The following is a 12,500-nucleotide window of genomic DNA, read 5'->3' on the forward strand; positions in this document are numbered from 1 at the left end:
AGAACCAACCCCCACCAGTGTCACCCTTTCCCATACAGGTGGTTGCTAAGTCCGCATTTCGTTTCCATACAGGACCAAAGTCCCCACAACAACCATAAACCATATCCACCTCTGTCTCGGTTGACATATTACTTACTTATCACGACTTATTAACTTTCTTGCTAATCTCTTTGTTTCCAGTATTTTATGCTCCATTTTCTTCCCTCTACTCTCATCTGCTGATGCATCCGATGCTGAGAGACAGTCATCTTTTCCAGCTCATCTCTGTCCTACTCTTGTCATCTTATACTTATTGACAAGTAGCTTCAGCTTCTTTTTCTCACATATGCTTCCAAAATTTGCCCAACGTTGCAATTCCTTTTAAGTAGATCGAATTTACATATTTGGAAAAAAGAAGTGTGGAAGGCAGAGGTGGAGCGAGTGAACTCGAATGGATGACCGAGGATGAGATGGATAGATGGGATGAAAAGGTTTTGAGCAAGAGGGGGTTGTCAGTTGAGCAGGGAAGGGAGAAGGCAGGAGATAGGGATGAGTGGAGAGTGACTGTGTAAAGATGATATTGTGATGCAAGGATGCGAAGAGGCGGTGGATGGGGAGAGTAGGGTGTGGTTATATGTGAATGATATTTTGACGCAGCCCGAAGGGATTTCCCCCCGTCTTCTGTTTTTCTGCATGGGGGGGACGGAGAGGGGGAGTCGTTGATTAAGGAAACCGACCTTGCTGTGGATTTACTGTGTCTTGCTACATTGCTTCTGACCCAGGGCAGTGGGCGGGATACAGGGATGACCCGTCATCCACGAGGAGCTAAGATGAGAGGGAGGAAAGGGTGGTGGACAAGAATGGAATGGGTGGGGATGTAATGGATGAGAGTGGGTACATGCATTTGACTTGGCTACCTCCTTTGTAAAGGGGAAAAAACCTTTGGTATATAGATAGATAGACACATCTGGAAAGAACATAGGCCTTATCTTACCCCATCTTCTCCTAAGGGGAAGTGGTAGAGGTAGATGTGTGTGGTAAACCTCGAACGAACGAAACGTTGTACCAATAAAGACTTCGTTCTCAGAAGGCGCGGCCTTTGCTGACTCCCTTGTCGGCATTTAGCTTTCTCTTTCACTGTGGGCTTTGACTCGGTCATCCCCTTAAAGGGACGATAAGTCTATGGGTACATATGATGATGACGATTCATTTTAACGTCGCCAACTCCCCTATCAACAGACAAGTACGGTGCCCCTTACAGAGGACTTTGTAGCCTAGAATCTAATGAACCATACTCTTGGTCCAACTCGCTGGCGGCAAGGTTTGAACATCCTTCACCTTTGTAGCAACTAGCGAGGCACAAACCCGATCGGCCAGCGACCCTCCATAGGTGTATACAGTGATACACATTGTCCTACTACTTTTCCCATTTGCCTTGTCCTGGCTATGTCTTACATCGCATGGAGTCTTGTCGCATAGGACACTCCTGGTGGAAGAGAAACTGAGGGTCAGGGAAGGGTCTCGCTTGTTCTTCACACTTGTAGCCTTTTTGCTATGGCGATGTTCCTCGGACGGAATTAAACTCGTAAAACTATGACCTGTGCTGTGTCATCACAACAACGAGGTGAACATAGGAGCATAAGAAAGAAGGAGACTGCAAGAGACCATACATTAGGCAGTTCCATGTCCATTACCACCTATCATCCCCATCCATAAATTTATCTAACTTTCTCTTAAATCAGCCAGTAGTTTTAGCGCTCATAAGATGGTTACATAGTCTTTTACTAAACCGGTTCTTGCCTATTTCCGTCTTGATTTCTAAATTTTTCCAATTTAGATCTATTACTACTAGTTCTGCCCGAAAGTCTCTATCCGTCTGGATCAGATGAGTCTTTAGAGACTTTATTCTGGTTGTCTCTGGAAGGAAAGCCTCAACCTTGATACTTTTACTGTAGAGCGATGGGGGTCTTTTAGTTGACTAAAGTTACCTGACGAAGTAAGGGTTAAACAGCATCAGCCATTTTGATTAATTCCTCCATTCGGAACTTGATACAAAAAACGATGGTCACAGTGTTACTAGTGGATAGTGAGACAGGAAAACGACGACATATTAATCTGGCTCCCAGCAGGCGTTTTTGAGGAAAAATAGCTCCGTATTGAGGGTGATTGGGTCTCTCCTCTGATAGATAGATAATCGCAAGGCAACAGATACAAGTACGATCCCCGCTGGCTACGGGTTGATTGGAGCGCACAATTTAGGAATCAAAACTAAGGAAGAAGACGTCTAAAGACAACGTTAGACATCTAAGACTTCTTTTACACCTCTACGGACCAGAGAAACGTGTTTTTGTGTGATTGTAGAGTAATCTCCACTTAAAAAAAAAACTACATTCCCTTAATTCTGCTACACTCCTTAAATACATTTCCTTTACCACCATTGCAATCCTAACACCGACTCAGTAGTGCCCAAGAATAGAAGCATTGGTTATCTGAAGACGAAATATTAAGATGTGTATTTAAGAATTATTTCTAGTCCCTTAAAGAGAATCCTGGGACGGGATGCTGTGCCCTCCCACCTATCCCTCCCCATTGCGTGGTGATTGCCACTCGCGCCTCGCTCCAGCGGAGCGGAGTATGTGTGCAGAGCAACCAGGGGGCGGGTGCCGAGAGTGGACGGGTGAGGGGTGGAGGGGGCCGAGGTTGATACCATTTTGCCACCGAGGCAGCGTGGCCGAGCAGTGACGTCAATGCCGCGGGGTAGGGTTGCGCGGGACTTCCCAGTTTATGTCGTCGAGTATGGCCAGTACCTTCTTCGCCTACTACGTCAAGTGACCTCACTGTTTATATTCTTAGTATCGCTCTATTTTTAGTTTGGTGTTTATTTTTGTCCGCCTCTCCCTCCCCCTCTTCCTCTTTTTTTCATAATTTCTCCTGTGGCTTTCCCAGTGATTTTCCTTTCTTCGTTAACCCTTTCTCGCGACTATACGAACGATTACAAGCGCAAGGAGGAAAATTATCCTATCTAGTCACACATGGAGGAAAATGATCCTATATATGAATATTAACCAGGGATGATCTATCACCAGACTCGTATAAAGAAAATAGCAGCAGAGATATGATTTGTTGAAGAATATAAATGGAGGAGGACATGATGAAGAAGATTACTGAAAATCTCATTCGTTTCAGACAATATGCAGCAAGGGTGGTGTGGTTAAAGAAATATTGAAAAAATAAAAGTAAAGAAAACAGAATCAAGAAATATAAAGAAATAAAGAAATTTGGAAAAAAGCAAAGGTCGTTAACTAAAATGATCCCAAGTCTAAGCGACAAGACATACGAGGCGTCCAGAACCAGAGGGGCATCACCGCCACTTTTAATGATTTCGAGTTAAGTACGGATATATATATATATATATATATATATATATATATATATATATATATATATATATATATATAGAGAGAGAGAGAGAGAGAGAGAGAGAGAGAGAGAGAGAGGAGGCTTTCGCCTTTTATGATCAAATAATGGGGATGACCCTCTCTCTGGGCGCCTAATATGAGGAAAGACTGAGAAAACTGGGATTTCCCACGTTGGAAAAAGCAAAGAGAGAGAGACGGAATGATAATGATATTTAAATCAGCGTAAAATGTAGAAAGGACATGGAGAGGGTTACTGTTGGCGGACCAGAATCTACGAGGGTTCAAGGTCCAGCGGAGTAAGTGTAGAAAGAATACAAAGGATTACAAAGGCGGAGCATGCCGACAGGAGACCTTTTGGTCCATATCTAGGTCGGATGCGAAAAAAAAATGAATAGAAAAAACTATGATAATGTAAATAACAAATAAATAAACAGAGAAGACCCGCTGGTATGAGATGAAAGATTGACAAGAGATCACTTAGAAAAAGTAAAAAAAAAAAAAAAACTCGTTTGACATGTTAGAAAATGAAGTTTTCTATGCGGATGGAGTGAATTGTATGAAAATATAATTCAGGCCAATAAAAGAAATGAATTTAATGTAAATTTTGATGGGTGGAGGCAAAGAGACGGGGCCCTATAAGCATAGCTTCAATTCCTTATACTACAACTACGTAGATACACACAAACGCACTCTATCACTCACACAAGATCATAAGAACATAAGGATAAATGAGACTGCAAGAGACCACAAGATCTACACTAGGCAGTTCCATGTCCGTTATCACCTATCATCCCCAACCATTAAGCTGTCTAACCGTCTTTTAAAACAACCAATAGTTTCAGCGCTCACTACATGGTTACTAAGTTTATTCCATTCGTTAACTACACATACACACTCACAGTGGTAGCGTTCGCAACCGCTGCTACAGCAGTCCGAGTTCGAATCCGCCCAGACTGAAATAATTTCAGTATCGCTGCTCTTCGAGTCGTTACTCCAACTCTCGTGGGCGGGGAGTTGGGTGTGTGTGTGTGTGCGTGTAAGATCACGGCATTACCCATAGATCGGTTATACATGAGCTCTAAGCTCTCTTCCGGGAGGGAAATAGCTGTCGATCACGAGTCCAACACGTGGTCCAAGACCATGGTGAATCACACTCACACAAAGAGACGAATGATAATCTAGAGAGGCGAGGCTGACGAGGAAATGTTCTTTGTGATTTTGAATGTCAGGGACTGGACAACACAAGATGGGCGGAGCAAGGACGTGTAAAGGGGCTATCACACTGGGGTATTTTTCCTCCGACATCTTACCTCCAACCTCCATTTGAATAACTAGAATGCGACTTCGCCTACAGAAACCTAGACTTCCCCAAAAACATTTCATCAGTATGTCTAATATTCGTATAGATTAGTTATATCTCTTAGTTCATTATTCAGCTTTGTTAGGTACGGCGGAAAGATAAAATTTGATATTTGGAGATTTGAAAAATAAAACGTTGTAACCGAAGTCGTTTTCACTCAAACGAATTCTCAACTGTCAGCGCTGGTGAAGCCATCTTCATTAACAATTTTCCAGTGCTTCTTTATAATGGGAAAACAGAGTAAAATCACACATCTTTATATAAAATATTGAGATACATTTTACCAAAACATTGTGACTGCACCCGAATGCAGTTGCTAAGTAATGATCTTTCCAATTTACTAAACTGTCCTACTTCGCCCATCGTATTGTTTACCAATCAACATTCTGGGGGAATCATATACTCTTCTGGACCTGATCTTAACGAGGATGGTGAATGAAATTATTAACCGTCATTCTTAAGGAGTTATCACACTAAGCTATTTTTCCGCCAACCTCCGACTCATCGGCCGCACTGCCCACCTCCAGGACTTTTTCAGCTATAAAATCACTACCGCCAACTATTTTGTTTTCTGATTCCATCTCGTGCTGCAAATTTGCTCCAACAGTCGGAGGAAAAATAGCCCAATGTGATAACGCCCTTATCCGTCTCTGAGTAAGTCCCGAATCCATTATAAGCTTCGACAGAAGATGTAATGAGCTTACGCCAGGAGGCGCTGAGTAGCTGCGGCCGAAGCCGTCACCTTTGAACTGTTGGGGCAGGTAGCAGTTACTGCTGGGAATCGGAGAAGGTTGCGGGACTCGAACTTGCAACTAAATGAACGCGAGAGCAGCACGCTACCGATTACGCCACCAGTTTACTACGACGTCGAAACATAAAAAGAAAGAAATGGAAAAAAAAATACTTTGAAAGAAGAAATGACACTATTATAGAAAAAAGAAAGAAATGGCCGGTTATATGATATTAATGATATTGACAAACAATATGAACAATTTCTTGACACTCATATATTAACCACCAACAGGACTTGTTGAAAAATGTGTTTAACAAAAACTGCTTAACGATGCACAACGAAAATTGACACATACATTTAAGATATCGAACCTAGAAACTGATCAATATCTAAGAACAATGTCATTATAAAGAGTTTAAAAGTTTCAATTTATTAAGATTTTTCTGTAATAACGTCAGCATGCACTCTGTCAGATGCACAATGTTTATGGAATTTCCATGGGAAGGGTTGGCTCATGAACAAAGGTTAAACCAAGTTCAAGTCTAAGGAAAAAGGAGAATTCCCCAGTATAAGGGACTGGTTCAACCAGAAACCATTATCATAACACTGGGGGCATACGCCAGGGGGCGCGTTGCTTCACTCACACGCTGGGACCAGCCCCCACGGTCTCTTCCAGCGAGCTCACATGCAGACACCCTTCCCATTCCAAACTCTCGAAAAGTTCGATCAACTTCCCCCAAACATGAATTCTGTGGTCGTCCCCTTCTTCGTCTCCTCTCCATCGAGGGTCCTCTCTTGCGGAGACAGGAACCCCGTGAGGAGTAGGATCAACATCAGGAAAACGTGCCACACGCTGCCCATACAACCAAAATTGATGTTCACGAATCATGCTGGTAACTGGCTTAAATTGAGTCTCACAATATAGTCTTTGCAGTACAGGAAAAAATAAATCAAGAGCCCAGTGGCATTGTAAGAAGATGTAAGAGATGCAAGATGCAACACTGCACGAAATACAGGAGTGAATCGTTAAAAGAAGAAAAAAAGATTCATGAATGCCAAAAGGAACCCAACAGACCTCAGAGTCATATAAACAAGCCGATGAAGGTAAACTATAAGACAAGAAACACACAAAGCAATATGCAGGAAAAATCACATAAACGCGAGATTCTATAAATACAGGAAAAAACACAAGGGAATAGTAAACAAATGCCGATCGCTGAAGATGTCTTAATTAGACAAAAGTGCTTGATCGTAGTTTAGAATTTCCCTTGCAGCTTTTCTGTACAAGCGAACAAAAATTACTCATTTCAATTCCATTCACAGAGGACAGAGATGGAAGGGCACCAATTTAAAAGGAAGAAAGATTATAAGTAACTGAGCAATTCAAGAATTTCATGAAATGAGAAGTAGAAACAATCCAAAATCACGTGACGGAGTACTTCAAAGGGTGGAGGGAGGTGGGTTAAGGAGTTAAGCCCCTGTCAAACTTAGGCGACTCAAGTGAGTTCGTTTGAGTATAAACAACTTGGATTACACTTTTTTCGATTCTCTAAATGTCAAATTACCAGAGCTGGGCGCGTTCCTCAGTGCGTTCCGCTTTAGTTTGGCCGCGGTTAGCGCTCCCAAACTATTAAAGCAATATAGGTGCCGGTATAGTATGTGGCCTACGAAATTTTTCTTTGGTATAGTATGTGGCCTACCGGACTTTTATTTCGGTATGAACCTGTCTCTTAAGCTTTAATAGTTTGGGAGCGCTAACCGCAGCCAAACTAAAGCGGAACGCACCTAGGAACGCGCCCAGCTCTACAAATTACCTTTGCGTCATGTACTGAGAAGCTGAATGACGAACTAAAAGAAGTTCAATGTATACGAATATTAGGCACAGTGTTGAATTGTAGACTTAGTGAAGTCTAGAATGTAAGCGAAGTAGTTTTCCAGTTCTTTAAATTCACAACATTTGACGAGAATCCTGATAGCGTGATGGGGGCTTTACTGAGGTACACAGAGGCCCCAACACTGGCACTCGCTCACATTTTTTACGAAAAGTTTGTGGACGGGACTAAAGAGCTGAAACAATGACAAGCTTAGTGCAGGTTTTCTACAAGAATACAGAATATCGCAAATTTAATAAGCTTGTAGACATAACAGGGAAAAACCTGAGAAGTGGAGTAGAAACTATTAATAAATCAATTACCTCAAGAGCTCATAAATACAAGAGGGAAATTATACATATATAATCACATGAACGTGGGTATCACTTGCTAGTGTCTTGTAGGGTCAAAAGCGGTTGAGTCTACTACAAATGCTGAATTCACAAAGGTCTACAGGTACATTTTGCTCAGTGTTGTTAGCCTACCACTGTCAGTGGCGAGTGACGCGCATTATGCATCATGTTTGGGTAAGCGCGTTGGTAGGTTCGGTTATAATGACCAGCCACGTATTTTGCAGCTCTAAGCCCCATACAAACAACAAAGAATTGGTACTCTAGACAATCGTTGGACGATCATCATCGAACCATGAACGATTATCGTTGAGCAATAATCGCACCGAAGTAAAACGTACCTTAAGGCAAATTACCATATACGTCACGGGCTGGCGTCAGAGGCATCTTGCTTAACGGATGGCAGAAGTCTTCGTGCTGTGAATTTGAAAACCTGGGAGACGACTTCGCTTACATTATTCTAGACTTCCCTAAATACAACTCAACAATATGCTTAATATTCGTATAGATTTATCTTATCTTGGTTCGTCATTCAGCTTCTCAATATATAACGCAAAAGTAATTTGACTTTTGGAGATTCGAAAAATAAAAGATTGTAACGTAAGTCATTTCTACTCAATTGAACTTACTTGAGTCGCGTATGTGTGACAGGGGCTTTAGGAATCACGTGTCAATTTATACCACGGACTCGTTCAGAAAGGGATCTTCAGGACACCTCCCTACACCGACAGCTAGATTTGATATATTATCTATAATATATTTTTCCACGGGCAATTTCATATTCTCCTTCTTAGCAACCTTTGAAAAATGTCGACAAAATACACGAAACAGGCATCAGAAATACAAATGTTTTAATTAACAATAAAAATTAATCATTTATTCTATTCTTCCACGGACAATTAAATGTATTTTCCTATTTGGCTCCCTTCGAAATATGTCGACAAAATACACGCAATAGTCATCATATTACAAGTGTTTTAACAGTAAAAAACAAAGGCGCACATACAATCGAACACGAAACACTTGCAAGAACAAAGGGTAAACACAAACTTAAAAAAACACACACAAAAATGCACATGAGCAGGTGGATGAGCGTGCACACACACACACACACACACACACACACACACACACACACACACACACACACACACACACACACACACACACACACACACACACACACACTATAAGGCAATTCTATTCAGCTCAGGAAATACCTGACATGGTGTTCTATGTGACGGAGTGGGATTTAGGGGTCCTACATAAAATTTAGTCCTAGTTGTATGATTTTTTATTAGATTTATTCATTAATCAATTTTGCATTGTTCATACACACACATATATATTTGTTTATATATGTATATATATATATATATATATATATATATGTATATATATATATGCACATAATTTTTTTCAATAAAGTTGACATAACTTGCATCCAAAAGTTCTCTTCGAGAGTAAGGTTTGAACATACGAATTTTTGTTTTTATTTAGTTGACCACACACACACACACACACACACACACACACACACACACACACACACACACACACACACACACACACACACACACACACAGTTCGGTCCACATATGATATCTAAGCTCTCGTCCGGTAGGGAAATAGCTGTCGATCATGAGTGAAACACATGATCCCATACTTACATATACAGTGACAAATGTATACATATATATATATATATATATATATATATATATATGTATATATATATATATATATATATATATATATATATATATCAACTAATACCACAGGAAAAATACTGGAGACGGGTTTCTATATATTTCGGCTGCTCACTGCAGTCGAAATATATAGACAACCCGTCTCTAGTCCTGTCTTCTGTGATCAGTAATATATATATATATATATATGTATATATATATATATATATATATATATATAATATATATATAACATGAATTTGTCGTGGGATGATTAGAGTTATGTACATTTACCGTATGAGTTGAAATTGTCGATAGAATACTGGGAAACTACCTTATCCCTGTTGCACTGGGCCGGGTTAATACTAAAATAAAAAAAACACACACACACACAGTCTTACACCCACCCACAGACACACACACACACCTAACAAATTTTTGGCCGTGTCTGACATCCGCTCATTCTCTCTGTTTTTCAATGTGGTATAATCCGTTTTGCTCATCCTAGCAAATTGGGCACATCCTTGATGCTGAACCTCTGGTGGTTTACAGTCAGTATGTTAACTTTATGGCCACTGGAAGGAAAGTCTGAACCCAGTGTATTGTGAGTTCGACAATAGATACGGTTTGAGTCGAGCTAAAAGGGAAAAAGAGATCAATTCGATTCCATATCATTCAATATTTCCGTGAATACATCCGTTAACACACACACACATAAGAGGGAAGGAATGTTCATCTGTTTAAAAAATACGTTGAAAGGAAAATAGCACTGGCAGCCTGGCTTCACGTCTGCACAGCACAACCAGATAAATGCAACTGAAAAAAAAAGATAAATACGGCGGAGGAACACACTTCCGATATTTTTCCTGATGTGGTTTTCCCTCTTCTTTCGTTTCCTTTCCCTCTCTTCTTGCGTTCACATTTCTTCCTCGTACCTGACACCCAGCCTCCTCCGACTCCTATTTGTTGAGTTTCCTGTCCCGTGCACCTTTCTTTTATCTTCCACTTTTCCCCTTCTTGTTCTTTTCCACTAGCCTTCCCGGATCTACTTTCCCAACAAACATTATTCTGCAACTTGACCTTTTTGTATGAAATTGGCAGTTTCCGACAACTCTATCAAAAGAAACATCAAGTGAGAACGTAGCCTTTATTAGTACGACGTTTCGCTTATTACAGCTTTATCAAAATCATGTATTTGATAAGGCTGGAACAAGCGCAACGTCATACTAATAAAGACCCCATCCTCACAAGGTGTTTCTTTAGATAATACTCTGTTACCTGACTTTTACTTGATGAAGACCTGCCAATATCCTACAAGTCCTGGCCCCCCTTCAAACCTCTGCCTACTTACCCCTCCTTACAACCTCAAATATACATTGCATTACAACGGATTCCTATGGCAAGGCAGGGCCCGACAGGAGACTTTTTGGCCCATAACGAGGTTGGGTTGCAGGCCAAAAGAAATGACCGGTAACAATAGTATGAAATAAATCAAAACTCATAACCAAACAATGGATGAAAATAAACAATGGGTTACGTTTTCGCTCCCACTTTCCGACTTCTCCCTTTGATCCTCCTGTCACTCTACTCTTTGCCATCCTCCTCCTCCTCCCCACCTGCACACTTATTCCGTCTCTTTTCCGCCCATTCTGCATCATCTTGACGCCAAGGGAGGGGCTCCCTCGCCTCTTCCGTCACAACTCCATCAGACACGTCTTGGGTGTACTTGTCTTTGTTCTCGGAGATCACCCGCCTCCCTCACCTCAGTTCGTATCTCCCACGTCCTCTCGAGAGAACCGCTGTCAAATCCCATCTTCCTTCTCTTCATCTGACACCATCTTCGTCTAATGCATTATTCTATATTTTCATCGCCATCTTTGTTTGAATTTTTCATGTTCGTCTAACATAATCTTTATCTTCCAACACCATCTTCATCTAACATTTTTATCCTCTCCTAACATCACTTCGTTTGGCATCGCCTCGTCTTTATATGTTTTGTTTGTTGTTCTTTCGCATTTCCACGTTCTATCAGTTCATTCAACGTTCCTGCACAATCCAAATTCACCTGCTCGGCTCCGTTTTTTTTCACCTCCAGCATTTGCACGCTTCTCAACCAACCCAACTCCTACCACCACCAATACCACCACCATCACCACTACTACCACCATCGCCTTCATTCTGTCAACACAACTTGTCCTCAGTAGCATTATTTATCCTACTTTCAAGTCTCCCGTTTCGTCTGATTTGACTGTTACCAACGTCGTGGTTGGGTGGGGAAACTGAATGCAGCGGCCAAGTCGACCTGAACCTCCTCATTTGTTGGTCATCGCCTGAGCTCACTCGGCCTCCCAGCCAAGCAACACAGTGTCTGGATCACTATCCGAGATTTGCTTGCTCGCTGTCACCACTGTCGCCTCCTTCTCTTCCTTCTCCTCTCCTTCAACTTTGCCACCTTAAAAGGTGAGGAGATTAGGCCGGGAGGCATTCAGCCGCAGCTATATAAATGTCACCTTGGCCCCATGTGCTCAGACAGCAAGGGGGGTGGACATAAGATTTGTGACAACGAAGCGGAATCGATGGTCAACACGCACCAAAATATCATCTCATGGGTGTACAGCGTCAATCTCTCATATACACACGCGCGCGCTCACACACCCCACTGCCAGTGCACGTGCGCTGTCCGTGTCATGCCAAATATTTCACTTGTTGAACCTCCACTCACTGTCACATCACTATGCCAGTATCCTAGGCTGTGAACTGGCACTGGAAGGGATATGGACGGGAGGAAACTACGAGGAATTGCCTGGTTCCCCCTTGCTGTGTTGTTATGCTAGACTGAACTGTTGTGGCAGCAGAAGGCAGTTTGACTACCTACGCGTGGGGAGATGGGTTGCCAGGTGCCGCTTGCCAGATTTATTTCTAGCACTTCTTTGCCAGCTATTTTAAGCTCTGGATATCTATGGGTTGCAGGAGGCGGAGCCTGCTGTGCATTATAAGAGTAAGGGCAATAATCCAGGTGGATTTACGCTAGTCACGGAAAGAGGAGGAATAGACAAAGTAAGAGCAGGTTCAAGGCAGCATTCGTAGGCAGGTGTGGGTA

General features: G+C 41.8%; 1 pseudogene; it reads right to left on the reverse strand.

Annotated features, from left to right (window-relative positions):
• LOC143034369 (guanine nucleotide-binding protein subunit alpha-14 pseudogene) overlaps nucleotides 1–12,500 on the reverse strand; it is a 27,772-nt pseudogene that overhangs the window by 14,480 nt on the left and 792 nt on the right.

Source organism: Oratosquilla oratoria, chromosome 17 (assembly GCF_046742065.1).
Source record: "Oratosquilla oratoria isolate Oo_2021 chromosome 17, ASM4674206v1, whole genome shotgun sequence".
Lineage (NCBI taxonomy): Eukaryota > Metazoa > Arthropoda > Malacostraca > Stomatopoda > Squillidae > Oratosquilla > Oratosquilla oratoria.